Source organism: Theropithecus gelada, chromosome X (assembly GCF_003255815.1).
Source record: "Theropithecus gelada isolate Dixy chromosome X, Tgel_1.0, whole genome shotgun sequence".
Taxonomy (NCBI): Eukaryota; Metazoa; Chordata; class Mammalia; order Primates; family Cercopithecidae; genus Theropithecus; species Theropithecus gelada.
Window position 1 is genome coordinate 21,828,089 of NC_037689.1, and position 18,622 is coordinate 21,846,710.

At 41.5% G+C, this 18,622-nt stretch overlaps 1 protein-coding gene across 5 annotated transcripts in view; it reads right to left on the reverse strand.

The window, feature by feature from the left end:
- PRRG1 (proline rich and Gla domain 1) overlaps nt 1-14,324 on the reverse strand; it is a 109,028-nt gene extending 94,704 nt beyond the window's left edge. For 3 of the 5 annotated variants that reach the window (XM_025371958.1, XM_025371959.1, XM_025371962.1), the window contains exon 1: nt 14,204-14,324. The gene's annotated coding sequence lies outside the window, so the exon portion shown is untranslated. Of the gene's footprint in view, nt 1-14,129 lie in introns of all 5 variants that reach the window. The other 2 variants (XM_025371960.1, XM_025371961.1) reach the window with 1 other exon arrangement.
- Between the last annotated feature and the right edge of the window lie 4,298 nt (nt 14,325-18,622).

The window sequence follows — 18,622 nt, forward strand, 5'->3', positions numbered from 1 at the left end:
AAAAAAAAAAAAAAAAAAAAAAAAAAAAAAAAATAGTCTACCAACCAAAAAAAGTCCAGGACCAGACGGATTCACAGCTGAATTCTACCAGAGGTACAAGGACAAGCTGGCACCATTCCTTCTGAAACTATTCCAATCAATAGAAAAAGAGGGAATCGGCCGGGCGCGGTGGCTCAAGCCTGTAATCCCAGCACTTTGGGAGGCCGAGACGGGCGGATCACGAGGTCAGGAGATCGAGACCATCCTGGCTGACACGGTGAAACCCCGTCTCTACTAAAAAATACAAAAAAAAACTAGCCGGGCGAGGTGGCGGGCGCCTGTAGTCCCAGCTACTCCGGAGGCTGAGGCAGGAGAATGGCATGAACCCGGGAGGCGGAGCTTGCAGTGAGCCAAGATCACGCCACTGCACTCCAGCCTGGGCGGCAGAGCGAGACTCTGTCTCAAAAAAAAAAAAAAAAAAAGAAAAAGAGGGAATCCCCACTAACTCATTTTATGAGGCTAACATCATCCTGATACCAAAGCCTGACAGAGACACAACAAAAAAAAGAGAATTTTAGACCAATATCCCTGATGAACATCGATGCAAAAATCCTCAATAAAATACTGGCAAACTGAATCCAGCAGCACATCAAAAAGCTTATCCACCATGATCAAATGGGCTTCATCCCTGGGATGCAAGGCTGGTTCAATATATGCAAATCAATAAACATAATTCAGCATATAAACAGAACCAAAGACAAAAACCACATGATTATCTCAATAGATGCAGCAAAGGTCTTTGAAAAAATTCAACAGCCCTTCATGCTAAAAACTCTCAATAAATTCGGTATTGATGGAACATATCTCAAAACAATAAGAGCTATTTATGACAAACTCACAGCCAATATCATACTGAATGGGCAAAAACTGGAAGCATTCCCTTTGAAAACTGGCACAAGACAGGGATGCCCTCTCTCACCACTCCTATTCAACATAGTGTTGGAAGTTCTGGCTAGGGCAATCAGGAAGGAGAAAGAAATAAAGGGTATTCAACTAGGAAAAGAGGAAGTCAAATTGTCCCTGTTTGCAGATGACATGATTGTATATTTAGAAAACCCCATCGTCTCAGCCCAAATCTCCTTAAGCTGATAAGCAACTTCAGCAAAGTCTCAGGATACAAAATCAATGTGCAAAAATCACAAGCATTCTTATACACCAATAACAGACAAACAGAGAGACAAATCATGAGTGAACTCCCATTCACAATTGCTTCAAATAGAATAAAATACCTAGGAATCCAACTTTACAAGGGATGTGAAGGACCTCTTCAAGGAGAACTGCAAACCACTGCTCAATGAAATAAAAGAGGACACAAACAAATGGAAGAACATTCCATGCTCATGGATAGGAAGAATCATTATCATGAAAATGGCCATACTGCCCAAGGTAATTTGTAGATTCAATGCCATCCTCATTAAGCTACCAATGACTTTCTTACAGAATTGGAAAAAACTACTTTAAAGTTCATATGGAACCAAAAAAGAGCCTGCATTGCCAAGACAATCCTAAGCAAAAAGAACAAAGCTGGAGGCATCACGCTACCTGACTTCAAACTACACTACAAGGCTACAGTAACCAACACAGCATGATACTGGTACCAAAACAGAGATATAGACCAATGGAACAGAACAGAGCCCTCAGAAATAATATCACACATCTACAACCATCTGATCTTTGACAAACCTGACAAAAACAAGAAATGGGGGAAGGATTCCTATTTAATAAATGGTGCTGGGAAAACTGGCTAGCCATATGTAGAAAGCTGAAACTGGATCCCTTCCTTACACCTTAAAAAAAAATTAATTCAAGATGGATTAGAGACTTAAATGTTAGACCTAAAACCATAAAAACCCTAGAAGAAAACCTAGGCAATATCATTCAGGACATAGGCATGGGCAAGGACTTCATGTCTAAAACACCAAAAGCAACGGCAACAAAAGCCAAAATTGACAAATGGGATCTAATTAATCTAAAGAGCTTCTGCACAGCAAAAGAAACTACCATCAGAGTGAACAGGCAACCTACAGAATGGGAGAAAATTTTTGCAATCTACTCATCTACAAAGGGCTAATATCCAGAACCTACAAAGAACTCAAAGAAATTTACAAGAAAAAAAATCAACCCCATCAAAAAGTGGGCAAAGGATATGAACAGACACTTATGCAGTCAACAGATACATGAAAAAATGCTCATCATCACTGGCCATCAGAGAAATGCAAATGAAAACCACAATGAGATACCATCTCACAGCAGTTAGAATGGCGATCATTAAAAAGTCAGGAAACAACAGGTGCTGGAGAGAATGTGGAGAAATAGGAACACTTTCACACTGTTGGTGGGACCGTAAACTAGTTCAGTTGTTGTGGAAGACAGCATGGCGATTCCTCAAGGATCTAGAACTAGAAATACCATTTGACCCAGCCATCCCATTACTAGGTATATACCTGAAGGATTATAAATCATGCTGCTATAAAGACACGTGCACGCATATGTTTATTGCGGCACTATTCACAATAGCAAAGACTTACAACCAACCCAAATGTCCATCAATGACAGACTGGAGTAAGAAAATATAGCATGTATACACCATGGAATACTATGTAGGCATAAAAAAGGATAAGTTCATGTCCTTTGTAGGGACATGGATGCAGCTGGAAACCATCATTCTCAGCAAACTATTGCAAGAACAGAAAACCAAACACCACATGTTCTCACTCATAGGTGGGAATTGAACAATGAGAACACCTGGACACAGGAAGGGGAACATCACACACCGTGGCCTGTTTTGGGGTGGGGGGAGGAGGGAAGGATAGCATTAGGAGATATACCTAATGTAAATGATGAGTTAATGGGTGCAGCACACCAACATGGCACATGTATACATATGTAACAAACCTGCACATTGTGCACATGTACCCTAGAACTTAAAGAATAATAATAAATAAATAAATAAATAAATAAATAAAAGAAAATCTCCTGGAACTAATAAGTGATAATAGTAAGGTTACAGGATACAAGGTTAATAAATAAAAGTCAATTCTTTTCCTATATATCAGTGATGAGCAAGATCTCCACTGGGAAAACCACAAAACTCTGGTGAAAAAAATCAAGACTAAATAAATGGAAAGATATCCCATGTTCATGGATAGGAAGACTCAGTAGTCTCAAGATATCAGCTCTTTCCAACTTGATCTACAAATTCAATGCAACCCCAATCAAAATCCCAGCAAGTGATTTTGTGAATTTTTTTAAAAAACAACTGATTGGCCGGGCGCGGTGGCTCACGCCTGTAATCCCAGCACTTTGGGAGGCCGAGGCGGGCGGATCACAAGGTCAGGAGATCGAGACCACGGTGAAACCTCATCTCTACTAAAAATACAAAAAAATTAGCCGGGCGCGGTTGTGGGCGCCTGTAGTCCCAGCTACTCGGGAGGCTGAGGCAGGAGAATGGCGGGAACCCGGGAGGCAGAGCTTGCAGTGAGCTGAGATCCGGCCACTGCACTCCAGCCTGGGCGACAGAGCGAGACTCCATCTCAAAAAAAAAAAAAAAAAAAAAAAAAAAAAAAAAAAAAAAAAAAAAACAACTGATTGTAAAGTTTATATGGAGAGGCAGCAGATACAGAATAGCCAAGGCAATATTGCAGAACAACAAAGTTGGTGGACTGCCACTACCTAATTTCAATAATTACTATTAAACTACAGTAATAAAGACAGTGCCAAAGAATGGACAAACAGATAAATGTAACAGAATAGAGAGATATATCCACATCGTCAACTGATCTTTGACAAAGGAGCGAAGGCAAAACAATGAAGACAGACTTTTCAACAAATGATGCTGGAACAACTGGACATCCACATACAAAAAAAAATGAATCTAGATGTGGCCTTATACCATTCATAAAAAAATCTCAAAATGGATCATAGGCCTAAATGTAAAATACAAAACTATAAAACTCCCAGAACATAGGGAAAAATCTACATGACCTCTGATATGGTAATGAGTTTTTAGTCATAACACCAAAAGTATGATTCATGAAAGGATGGGTAAGCTTGATTTAATATTATAAACTTCTACTCAGCAAAATACACTGTCAAGAATATGAGAAGTCAAGCCACAGACTGTGAGAAAATATTTGCAGAAGACATAACATATAAAGTACTATTATCCAAAATATACAAACAATTCTTAAAACTCAGCAATGAGAAACAAAAAAAAAAACCTGATTTGAAAATGGGGCCGGGCGCGGTGGCTCAAGCCTGTAATCCCAGCACTTTGGGAGGCCGAGACGGGCGGATCACGAGGTCAGGAGATCGAGACCATCCTGGCTAACACGGTGAAACCCCGCCTCTACTAAAAAATACAAAAAACTAGCCGGGCAAGGTGGCGGGCGCCTGTAGTCCCAGCTACTCGGGAGGCTGAGAAAGGAGAATGGCCTAAACCCTGGAGGCGGAGCTTGCAGTGAGCTGAGATCCGGCCACTGCACTCCAGCCTGGGTGACAGAGCGAGACTCCGTCTCAAAAAAAAAAAAAAAAAAAAAAAAAAAAAAGAAAATGGACTAAATATGTGGACACCTCACCAAAGAAGATATACAGATGGATACAGATGGCAAATAAACATATGGAAAGCCCAACATCGTATGTCATTAGGGAATTGCAAGTTAAAACAACAATGAGCTGGCACTACACATCTATTAAAATGGCCAGAATACAGAACACTGACAACACCAAATGCTGGCAAGGATGTGGAGCAACAGAAACTCATCCATTGCTGATGGGATTAAAAGTGGTAAGTTACTTTGGAAGACACTTTGTCAATTTCTTGCAAAACTAAACATAAAAGTAGTCCTCCTTTAACCATGGGGAATACATTCCAAGACCCCAAAGGATGCCTGAAATCTTGGATAGTACCAACTCCTATATACGCTATGTTTTTTTGATCTGACAACCCAGATGGCTACTTAGCGACTAATGGGCGAAAGGCATATACGGCATGGATACACTGGATAAAGGGATGATTCATGTCTTAGGCAGAATGTGGTAGGCTGGTGCGAGATTTCATCATGTCAAAATGGCACAAAATTTAAAACTTATGACATTTATTTCTGGAATTCTCCATTTAACATTTTCAGACCATAGTTGACCTTTGGTAACTGGAAATGTAGAAAGTGAAACCATGGATGGGGAGGGGGACTACTATATTCTCACCATATGATCCAGCAATTGAGCTCCTTTGTATTCAAATGAATTGAAAATCTATGTCCACATAAAATACTGCACACAGATATTTATAATAGCTTTATTTATAATTACTGCAACTTGGAAGCAACCAAGATATTTCTTAGTAGGTGAATGAATAAACTGTAGTACATCCAATGGAGTATCATTAAGCACTAAAAAGAAATAAGCTATTAAACCATGCAGCTATAAAAACATGCAGGAAGCTTACAAGAACGTTACTAGGTGAAAGAAACCAATATGAAAAAGCTGCATATTTTATAATTCCAACTATATGACATTTTGAAAAAGGAAAAACTATGGAGACAGTAGAAGGATCAGTGGCTTCCAGGGGCTGGAAGGAAGGGCAGTTGAAAAGGCAGAACACAGAGAATTTGGGGGGTAGTGAAACTATATCATATCATAATATTAATACAATAGTGGATATGTTATACATTCGTCCAAATCCATAAAATGTACAATACCAAGAGTGAGCCATAATATAGACAATTAGCTTTAGGTGATTATGGTATGTCAATGGAGGTTCATGAACTGCAACAAATGTTACCACTGTGGTACAGGATGTCCTGACAGTGCAGGAGGTTGTGTATGTGAGGAGGGGGCATGTGAGAACTCTCTGTACTTTCCTTGTAATTTTTCCATGAACCTAACACTGCTCTAAAAACTAAAGTTTTTAAATTTAAAAACAAAGCAAAGGAATGACCCCTTCTCTTCCCTTAAAATGTTGTGATTCATTCCTAGAGTTTCCTGTTTACCCATACCTATCCCATGAGTTCTACCTGGAGTATCAAATAATCATCTCAAACTCAACACAGCCAGTACGTAGTTCCTGATCTTCCCACTCAGAAATTTCTCCTCTTGCAATCTTCCCACCATTCCCACAATCCTTCTTGCTTATCTGACTCTATGCCTTATTATTCACCCCTTCTATTCATGCTACTCCAGCTGCAAAAACTATTTTGCTATTTTTAGCTAAAAGGTCTCAAAAAGAACCCACCTCCAGACTTTTACAATTGTTGTTCCCTGTGCTTAGGAAGCTCTTCCTCCAAATAAATGGTTTTCTTATCTTCTACAAGTCTTTGCTGACAGTGAAGTCTTCCCTGATTACCTCCCTCCAACATGCTCTATTCACCTATAGATGAATACCTATGGGTCCCCCCATTCACCTTCCCTGCTTTGTATTTCTCCAAAGAATGCAGCACCATGTCACTTAACATATATATATATTTATGTGTATATGTATACAAAATTATATATATCTCACATTTCTTATATTTTACTCATTTACTTTATTATCTGCCTCCCTCAAATACGATGCAAGCGCCTCAAAGGCAGAAATTTCTAATAAAATACAACTGTTTTATATACTGCTATATCCTCAGTGTTTAGAAGAATGTATGGTCATTGACAATCATACAAATACTTGTTGAATAACGGAATGAAAATCATATGAAACTTATGATATGGCAGTCTTACGGCAAGGGCTAGGGCAATAACATTACAACACAGCATGTCTAGACTTAATTTCAAAAAAATAATTATTCGAGCTAAGTTGAAGAAAAATACACTTGTAGCCATTAGTGGTAGCTGGAACAGTTGAAATTATTGATTTATTTGCTAGCATTATTAAACTTGAAAAAATCCATTTTACTTAAGAGTTCAAGACTACTTAAGTTCCACTGAAGAACAGTAGTGTGCAAACAAACCTTCCTTAAAGAGAGTTCTTTCAGCTTCTCCCACTTCCAGCTTTAAATTTGCTTTTTTCCACTCTTTTCTCCTCTCTTTTATGGTACCCACTAATTCCATTCTCTCCTGCTCCAGTACCGTATTCCATCAATTATATGTTCATAACATTACACATTCAATCGCTCCTTGACTCCAGCAGGCTTTTCACCTCTCTTTTACATACTCCCATTTTCTTGAACTCTAAAAATCTTCAAACTCCAGTCTTTTTCTTCTATTCTCCTTTCACCAACAATTTACCAATAGAACTTTTATTTTCAGTGCTTCCATATTCTGCCCACCATTGCTGAAGACATGACTCTTAACCAGGGAATTTTTTCATGCCTAGATCCCACACCCTGAAATCCAGATTTTATGAGTCAATACTGTGGGGAGGGGCACTAAACTTAAGTGTATTGTTTGAGACAGCTCCCTACGACAGTCTGATGCACACACCAGATTAAGAACCATTACCTCTATGTCTGAGTATGGTGGCTCACGCCTGTAATCGCACCGCTTTGGGAGGCTGAGGTGGTAAGATCACTTGAGCCCAGGTTTGAGACCAGCCTGGGCAATATAGTAAGACCTCATCTCAAAAAAAAATTTTTAATTTAAAAATTAGCTGGGCATAGTGGCACACACTTGTTGTCTCAGCTACTCAGGAAGCTGAGGTGGGAGGATTGCTTGAGCCCAGGAGGTTGAGGCTTCAGTGAGCCGTGTTTGTGCCACTACACTCCGGTCTGGGCATGAGAAAGGCCCTGTCTCAAAAAACAAACAAACAAACAAATACCTGTGATATGTTCTCCTGGTCATAACAATGATAATATAATACTAACTGAGAAGTATAATTAAACCAACAATCTGCACCTGAAACACACCAAAAACAAAAGAAAACCTTGTGGTCAGGAAATCCAAGCATCTTCCGTCAGTCTTATCCTCTCCACATTTTAGAGGACACTCTAAACTCCAGTCTTAAAAGCACTACCGGCCGGGCGTGGTAGCTCACGCCTGTAATCCCAGCACTTTGGGAGGCCGAGGCAGGCGGATCACGAGGTCAGGAGATCGAGACCACATGGCTAACATGGTGAAACCCCGTCTCTACTAAAAATACAAAAAAAATTAGCTGGGCATGGTGGTGGGCACCTGTAGTCCCAGCTACTCGGTAGGCTGAGGCAGGAGAATGGCGTGAACCCGGGAGGCGGAGTTTGCAGTGAGCCGAGATAGCGCCACTGCACTCTAGCCTGGGCAACAGAGCGAGACTCCATCTCAATTTAAACAAACAAACAAACAAAAAGCACTACCAGCTTCAAGTGCACTCTGTTCTTAATTTTTATAAATTTTTGGTCTTTTGGTCTCCTCTCCCTTCCTCTCCACCAACTTGTCTGAATGCCATATAGATAAATGCCACTCAATGTTTTCCCAGGGACAGTAGAATCGCCATCATTTATGAACTTATCAGAAATGGAAATTCTTAGATTCTATCCTAGACATCACAAACTTTGGGTACGGGGTCCAGAAATCTATGCATCTTGTGGTTATTGTACATGCTGAAGTTTGAGAACCACTGTGCTAAGCAACCCGTTGGAAATACATGGGAGTTATCTACAAATACAGAACTGGAGCTCAAACAGGGTGGGAAATATCAATACATCCACATTCTGAAGTTAATTGCTACTGAAATAATGGGAGCTCACAAGAAACAGCAGACAAGCAGACATAAATAACAACAGCTAACATTTTAAGAGTACTTCTATGTGCTACACATTATATGCTGTTAGCAGTCATGCATCACTTAACAACTGGGATATGGTCTGAAAAATGCCTCTTTAGGTGATTTCGTCGTTGTATCAACATCACAGAGTGTACTTACACATATCTGCATGGTATAGCTTACTATATACCTAGACAATATGGTATACCCTATTATTCCTAGGCTACAATCCTGTACAGCATGTTACTGTACTGAATAGGCAATTATAACACAATGATGTCTGTGTATCTAAACACAGAAAATATATAGTAAAAATAGGTATAAACGATAAAAAATGGTACACCTGTATAGGGCACTTACCATGAATAGAGCCTGCAGGACCGAAAGCTGCTCTGGGTAAGTCAGTGCGTGAGTGGTAAGTGGATGTGAAGGCCTAGGACATTTACTGTACACTACTGTAGTCTTTATAAACACTCTCCACATAGGCTACACCAAACATATAAAAAATGTAATTCTTTCTTCAATAATAAATTAACTTTAACTTACTATAACTTTTTTACTACATAAAATTTTTAATATTGTAAACTTTTTGACTCTTTTGTAATAATACTGAACTTAAAACACACACTGGGCCGGGCGCGGTGGCTCAAGCCTGTAATCCCAGCACTTTGGGAGGCCGAGACGGGCGGATCACGAGGTCAGGAGATCGAGACCATCCTGGCGAACACGGTGAAACCCCGTCTCTACTAAAAAATACAAAAAACTAGCCGGGCGAGGTGGCGGGCGCCTGTAGTCCCAGCTACTCGGGAGGCTGAGACAGGAGAATGGCGTAAACCTGGGAGGCGGAGCTTGCAGTGAGCTGAGATCCGGCCACTGCACTCCAGCCTGGGTGACAGAGCAAGACTCCGTCTCAAAAAAAAAACAAAACAAAACAAAACAAAACAAAAAAACACACACACTGGACAGTTGTACAAAAACATTTTCTTTCTTTATATCCTCATTCTATAAGTTTTTATCTATTTAATTTTTTTAACTTTTTAAACATTTTTATTAAAAACTAAGACACAAACATACACATTAGCCTAGATCTACACAGGGTCAGGATCATCAATATCATTCTTCCACTTTCACATCTTGTTCCACTGGAAGGTTTTCAGGGGCAATAACATGCGTAGAGACATCATCCCCTATGATAACAATGCCTTCTTCTTGCCTTCCTGAAGGACCTATCTGAGGCTGTTTTACAGTTAACTTTATATAAGTAGAAGGAGTATACTCTAAAATAATAATTAAAAAGTATAGTATGGTAAATAAACCATTAGCATAGTTATTTAATATTATTATCAAGTGCTATATACTGTAATGCACTGCACTGTGATATTACAAAGGCTACAAAGTCACCAGGTTTTTCAGCTCCATTATAATCTTATGGAAACCATCATCATGCATGTTGTCCATAGTTGACCAAAATGTAATTATGCATCACATCACTATATACCTGATATTAATTATCAGGTATTATAATTATCATTTTCACAAGTGAGAAAACTAATGCTCAGAAAGAAGAGTGTAAATTCTTGTCTTGCCTCCAATTTTCGATTCCTCCAATTTCCATGCCCTTGACTATTGTACATACAGTGAGAAAAAGAGTTTTGAACAGAACCCTAGGAAGACTGTGGAGGTGACTGAGGTTAACTGGTCAAAGAATTAGAGGAAAAAATCAGAAATATGAGGAGGAAGTCTAAGTGAGGAACGTTTTAAGAAGGAAGGCACAATCACAATGGTTGGTTTCAAATATTTTTTCATTCAGTAGGTCCACAGATGATGCAGAACTTTAAAAAAAGTTTTATGGATGCTACTCTTCCTCCCCGAGTTTTGAGTTTTAGTCAAAAAAACAGGGACGCCTGTAATCCCAGCACTTTGGGAGGCTGAGGCGGGCAGATCACAAGGTCAGGAGATCGAGACCATCCTGGCTAGCTAACACGGTGAAACCCCGTCTCTACCAAAAATACAAAAAATTAGCCGGGTGTGGTGGCGGGCGCCTGTAGTCCCAGCTACTCAGGAGGCTGAGGCAGGAGAATGGCGTGAACCCGGGAGGCGGAGCTTGCAGTGAGCTGAGATTGCGCCACTGCACTCCAGCCTGGGCGAAAGAGAGAGACTCTGTCTCAAAAAAAATAAAAAATAAAAAATAAAACAGGGACTAACTTGAAGTGTGTTGGGAACAATGACTAATGTTATTTTTAAAAGTGAAATTTTTAAAAAGTGCTTTTGCATTTAGATGAATAAGGGAAAAATGAAGAAAAATAAGGGTTACTAATGGTCATAGTTCTCTGTCTGCTTTGCATGCACAGAAGGCTAGACTAAGCAGGTAGCCAATCCTGACTTATTTTTAAACTAAAGAACCAATTCCATTCTTTTATAAAGTAAGTGATCATCTGCTCAAGGTATTTTCTCAAATACATAAATCCACTCAGGAGAAGAAGGCTGGAGGTGAGGAGCGGGGGAAGATAATTCCTGTTAGGAGCCAGAGGTAACCGGAAGGCCAGTGATCCTGGCGGAGTTATGAGACATGTCAAACGCAGGTTGACAGAAATGGTTAGACCAAGCCTATCAGGGAACTGTAACGTGAAGAGACCCATTAGCCAAAGGCTGAAAATACTTTAAGATTTAAAAGGAGTATAATACAACTGGTTAGGTCACAGCTTGTTTTAGTTATATCACCCTTCAGAGAATACCATCTGGCAACTTGATTCATTTGCAGTACTTCCTAAATTCCAGCAGCAACCTATTTGTGTCTTTCTACAAATAGTTAACTTCACTAGTTTTAGTATCAGAAATTGGCCTTTTTAAAAACTTCACCTTTTTCTGATCCCTATTTTCCCTTTATCTGTAGAGTTTTTGCACCTCTTTTTAGAAGGATAAACTATGACTAATACATGAGAACATATTTCCACACTCAGTGCTTATCCATATTCCAAATAATGCTGCTCAAATACTAAATATAATTTCAGAATTCTGAATTTCTTGTATTATCCCATGAACTTTACGCAATATGAATTACTATCTTTCTTTTCTTTTCTTTGTTTTTCTGAGACGGAGTCTCGTTCTGTTGCCCAGGCTGGAGTGCAGTGGCGCGATCTCGGCTCACTGCAGGCTCCACCTCCTGGGTTCACACCATTCTCCTGCCTCAGCCTCAGAGTAGCTGGGACTACAGACGTCCACCACCACGCCCGGCTAATTTTTTTGTATTCTTAGTAGAGACGCAGTTTCACCGTGTTAGCCAGGATGGTCTCGATCTCCTGGCCTCGTGATCTGCCCGCCTCCGCCTCCCAAAGTGCTGGGATTACAGGAGTGAGCCACTGCGCCCAGCCTATGAATTACTACCTTTCTTTTTTTTTTTTTTTTTTTTGAGACTGAGTCTGGCTCTGTCGCCCCGGCTGGAGTGCAGTGGCCAGATCTCAGCTCACTGCAAGCTCCGCCTCCCGGGTTTACGCCATTCTCCTGCCTCAGCCTCCCGAGTAGCTGGGACCACAGGCGCCCGCCACTTCGCCCGGCTAGTTTTTTGTATTTTTTAGTAGAGACGGGGTTTCACCGTGTTAGCCAGGATGGTCTCGATCTCCTGACCTTGTGATCCGCCCGTCTCGGCCTCCCAAAGTGCTGGGATTACAGGCTTGAGCCACCGCGCCCGGCCCGAATTACTACCTTTCTAACAGCATTTATTAATATATATCTGTAAGTGAGTGTATTAGGTGCTTACCACATGCCAGGCAGCTCTAGGTATAAGTGTAACATAGAAGACTGAGGGTCTAGTAGTAATGGAGAAAAAAGGCAAGTGATATAAATTTAACAGAAAAAGGTGTGATTAATTCACTCTGGAGTAGATGGCAAAATTTTTCGAGAAGTGAATTAGGCTAAGTCTAGAAGGATGAATAGGAGTTCATCAGGCACTAGAAAAGAGAAAAGGCATCCCTAACACTCCCCGTCCCCCACCTGCCCCAAATTTGGGAAAATAGAAAAAGAAAGAATAACATAACAAAACCAGAAGAAATCCTGTTCACCTCATGCCTGGGGTTGGTGCAGGGGTAGGGGTTAGGGGGGTAATTGTGTTTTTAAGTATACTTCAGAAAGTAAACGTTTATAAAACAGGATTTACAATCAAGGGAAAGGGGTGGAGGAGGAGGAAGTTCAGTTTATTTTGTTATATTAACTTAAAACAAATGAGGAAAAATATCAACATCTATGCCTGGGAACACATATACTATCTTTCATAAAAGTCCCTAAGTTTGAAAATGAAAGCATATGGAGCTTTATCCAATATTACAATATTTGCCCTAGTGTTTTGTATCCTTAATATTATTTTCAAAGGTTCTAAAGTGAGTTGGCCCAAGATCTTGACAGCACATCCACACACATGCCCAATAATCCACTCTTGATTGAAACAATCAACAGTAGCCTAACCAACTTTTCACTTACCCTGACTTGGACACCTTCGCATCCTTCAAAGTCTGGCTTTATAGTATGACCATCAACAGACAAATAATTAAGCTCTAAGTTTTGTTACTCCACCTCTTCATCCTTTCATTCAATTATTTCCTCTCAAATCCCATTAGCTTCGCTTTTCTCCTAAAGGGACTCGTAGAAAATACATGCACAGCACAATCACAAAAACCAGTGGCTGGAGCCAGAGTCCAAACGCGCACACACTAATTTCCAGTCGTATCCCTCTTGGGGCTGTTCCTACCAGTGATCAAATTCAGCGGACCAGGAAGAAGGAAAAAGCTGAAGCAGGAAGACTCTTCTCTTCCTTCCACTTTCCCCCACGCCGCCTCCCCCTCCCCCCGCTCTCCCGTCCCCCAGGGCCGCACCGCCACCGACCTCGCACGCACCCCCTCCCACTGTCACCCGCCACTGCCTACAAAACAGTCATAGCCTTTGTTAAAATGTCCACGGGCACAATGGACCAGAAGAGGGACACATTCCCGGGGGTGGGTAAAGGAAAGTCACACGAACGCCACGCCCTCCTTGGGACTAGCCCGGGCCGACAGCCCACCGCCTCCAAATCCTTTCCCCTCCGACGGGGAAGGTTTCTAGCAACTCGGCACCAGAGAAAGCAGCGCTGGAGGAGGGGATGAGCCTGGGACGTCCCTCAGAGGCACCAAGCAGGGGACTGAACTTGAAGCTGGGACACCCTCCAGCACCGTTGGCAAGCCTCGCGGTCCTGCCCAGCCTGTGTGCGGACTTCCAGCCTCTGAACCCTATTCCTTCAATTTTTTTCTCGTCATACCCACCCTCACCCACTCCCGCTACCATGCACTCCGTTCCCCACGCGGCCCTGGCCGGACGCCCACAGGCAGCGTCGCTACCAACGCTACCGCACATCTGACGGGTTTCTCCTCGCAGAACAGAAGTCACCCCCACACACCCCAATCCTTCCTGGGGCGCTTCGCCCCGATCACGTTTCCCCAGCTAGGAACCCAGCGCGACCACCACACTCACAGCGGGTCCGGCTCCGCTACTTGGCGTTCTGCGATCCACACGTCGCGCCTGCGCGCTCCTATTTCTGCCGAGCCTAGCCGGAGCCAGGAACCGGGAGCGGACTGGAAGGGAGGTGGAAAGAGGCGGGGGCTGGGCTGGGGCGGGGTTAGGAGAGAAGGGGCGGGAACGAGCTGGGGCGGAGGGTGGGAAACGAGGGGCGGATCCTCCACCGCTTCTGCCGGGAAGAAGCGGCGCTCAGGGCATCCTGCTGGAGCTTTCCACTCTTGGGGTTTATTTATAACACATACAGAAAAGCCGTCGAGACCCGTCTGTGCAGTCCCACACGCACTATGGAGAAAGCCTGGCTCGGCGCGGGCCCAAGTAGTCAGCCCTCGGGCCGCCACGTCTCTCCTTCTGGCTACCGCGGGTCCCCGCCAGCCTTTTTCTCTTTCGCATACATACCTCACCACACATTATTCCTTTTCCTAGTCGTTTCTCCTCATCGGGTACTCTTCAGCCCTGGTGAAGTGAGGGGTATAAGGATTTCTCATCCACAGACCGCCTGCGTAGGGCATTCTAGTTAATATACCTCTTTGCTATGTGTGAGCCCAGATCGTGGTTGGTGACTATTCGACCATTGCCCACTGTTAAAGCTCAGAGAATTGCCCTTTCCTTGAGAAATAATTCCCTTACCACTGCTTCCGGACAACTCTTGGTGACAAGTATCTGCTTTTTCTTAAAAAAAAAAAAAAAAAAAAAGTCTTGTGCAAACTTACCCAAATATCTTGAGAAGAAAACCCATCTTTGATCTCGTTTTTTAGGTAGAGCTAGAGCTATCTTAGAACTTGAACCTTAGAATTCTACAGGCCCCTCTAAGAAACAGAATAAAAGGCTTTTGCTATTGTGTAAACTTTGACCTAATGCTTGGAGGTTTTCTGGCATTTTGCATCATAAGGAGTCTAGCTTGATTATTATTCCATGCTGCATGCGTGCTTGGTTTTAAGTTGTATGCCTTTCTGTTTACAGTCTGCTCAGCTGCGGCATCTCACATGCCTTCAGATCAGCTATTAAAATAAACACACACCTGAGTGAATCCAAAGTGAATTGGGCTGTGGGCCTGAAGTGATTTATTCCAAACTAACTTCTCCTTCTTTTTACTTTAATTGTGATGGAATTAAGAAACATTTGGCTTATTAAGAATAAACGAATTGCCACAGGACCACACCAATAGTCTCTCCCAGCAAGTATTTTAACTGTGATGGGGACATTTTATGGGAGAATTTGGTAATTGCCCTTAAAGATCTGAATATCCCGAAATTCTTCCATTTAACGTTTCTTGTCTTCCATTGATATATTTTACAAATCAGATTTTCTAGAACTCATTTCTATCTTGCACTTGTCAAATAAGCCTAGGGAGGATGTAGAGAAATCTATTGCCAAAAGGTATATTGGTAATGTAGACACAAATTTTGCACGATTAATAGATCTGTAAGTGCTTGGAAGCAGGACTTTGTCCTATTCATTTCACTAGTAAAATATTTCACATACAAGTTCTTAAAAAAAAAATGCTGGGTTAATAAAAGTAAGATTTGCATCCTTAATAGATGTGTATATGTGTTATTGTTGTTTTTAAACTTTTCACTTGATTATTATTTTTTTCTTTTTTGTCTAAATTTTTCAGAATATTTTGGTTGAAATGACAAGAACTAGATTGAAGTAGATTGGGCAAAAAGAGAAAGTTATTGTGTAACCCAAGTTGTGAAAGGGTAGTTCTATGATTGGCCATAGGATTGAATGGAACCAGCAACAGGAATGCTTCAAATTCCAGCTCAGGCTCTCAGTCCAGACAGGGTCATTCTAACAGAACATCTCAAAGTCATGTTCTGCTGGTTTGGCAGCATAGCCTCTTACAAGTTGCTCACACCTACCAAGTTGCTACCAGACAGAAAGTATTTCTCTTCTCTCACTTTCAGTTTTTAAAGCAACAGTTAAAGCATCTGATTGGGTAGGATTGAGTACCATAACCACTCCTGAAAAGAAAATGCATATGTGACACAAGAATGGGACCCAAGTATAACCACATGGTTAAAGAAAAAAAAAATAAAGAGAAAAATTCCTAAATGAAAACAAACAGTAAGAGGGAGATGCCATTTTCAGAAGAGACAGGCATTGGACAGACAAAAAAAAAAAGTCCACCATAGAACATCTGTATTTAAGGAATACAGCCTTGGAATTATCTTTGACCCCTCTTTCTCTCCCTCTCCCTACCTCCCCAAATATTCAAGTATTAACAAAGCTGGTTAATGGTGCCTATGTATTAGTTTTCTGTGGCTACTCTACAAAAATTACCACAAACTTCATGGCTTAAAACAACACAAATTTATCATATGGTCCTGGAAGAAGTCTGACAAGAGTCACACTGGACTAAAATCAAGGTGTTAGCAGAGTTGAGTTCCTTTATGGAAACTTTTTGGGAGAATCTTTTTTCTTGCCTTTTCCACATTCTAGAGACTTCCCACATTCCTTCATTCCCGGCTCTATTCCATTTTCAAAGCCAACAATAATATTACTCTGACACACTGACACTTCTGCCTACCTCTTCCACACGTAAGCACCTTTCTGATTATATTGGGCACATTAAGATAATCCGAAACAGTCTCCCTATCTGAAGGTCAAATGATTAGCAGCCTTAATTATATCTGTAACTTTAATTCCCTTTTGCCATGTAACATATTTTCACAGGTTCTGGGTATTGGCACATGGATATCTTTTGGGGCACATTAATATGCCTACTACAGTCTTTCTTTTCATAAAAGTAACAAAGCCTAAGCCACTGGTTTTCAAACTGAAACACTTGTAAAAAAACTACTGATATCTGGATCCTACCCCCAGATATTATTATTTAATTGATCTGGAGACCCTTGGCCCCTCTAAACGCACACAGAATTAGTTGGATCAGGGTGGAGCATCTCTGACCCATTCTGGGCCACAGAACTTCCCTGGGGATTTAGAATAGTGGCAGGGAATTGGTAACACTGGGTGTCTGAAGCTGTAATGTGTCAATTTAGGAACTATAACATAAGGAGAATCTTAGGAAAACAAATCTGGATTGGATGGAAGAGGAGAGAGACAGAAAGAGGTAGACACAGTGGAGCTGAGCCTGGATCCTCAATGGTTGTCTGCCTCATAGTTACAATGGCATTCTTTTTTTTTTTTTTTTTTTCTTTTTTTTTGAGACGGAGTCTCGCTCTGCCGCCCGGGCTGGAGTGCAGTGGCAGGATCTCGGCTCACTGCAAGCTCCGCCTCCCGGGTTCACGCCATTCTCCTGCCTCAGCCTCAGGAGTAGCTGGGACTACAGGCGCCCGCCACCTCGCCCGGCTAGTTTTTTGTATTTTTTTTAGTAGAGACGGGGTTTCACCGTGTTCGCCAGGATGGTCTCGATCTCCTGACCTCGTGATCCGCCCGCCTCGGCCTCCCAAAGTGCTGGGATTACAGGCTTGAGCCACCGCGCCCGGCCTACAATGGCATTCTTATCATTCGCTTCTGTGAGGAACCACTGAATCCTCATAAGAAGGTATCTTATTTTGCTGAAGCTAGCTCAAGTTAGTTTCTCTTGCATACACTGTAAAATATTCTAATTAATATAGGATGAGAGCTTAACTTTCCTCCAATTACTTTTTTCTGATATGTTTTTGTTAAATAAATAAGGCAGGCTTAAGAACCAGACTTTAGAGTTGGTATTCCAGGTCTTCTGTCTACTCACCAGCATCCATCTCCCAGTTACCCCATATTATTCCACTCCTCCTTTCACTTTATAGTTACTCAAAAGCCCAGAAGAGGCCTCATAAATTATCTCAGCCTCATCTTCATCCAATAGTCCAAGTCTCCCTTAGACACACCAGTTAGGTGTAAATCCAGTTCTCTTCTTGACTGATGTCAAGTCAATATTAATGACTTGCAAATCAAATCTCTAGCCCTAATCCTTCTCCTGATTTTCACATCTCTAGTTTCCTGGCTAATGGATTATTCCTCCTCAAGGTATAAGAAATGAAACTCAATTTCTCTTCCAAAATCTGCCTTCCTTCTTGCATTTTATTTTCTTCATAATGAAAATACTATGCACCCCGTCAAACACATTAGAAGTGGTAAATCACTCATGACCAGTTTTTCTCTATCCTCAGTTTTCTCTTCATTCTACCTCCTACATGTTTCACATATTAATTCATCTTTCCTGCCTCACTTCAGATGTATCACCAATCACCTGAGCTACCACATGGTCTCCCAGCTGGTTTCCCTGTCTTTAGTTTCTCCCGAATCCAATCCACCCTTCCCAGTTCTGCCAGATAGCTTTATACACACAAATGTGATCAAGCCACTGTACTACTTAAAGACATTTCATGACTCCTGTCCACTTTACCATAAAATACAAACTTTTTCTGC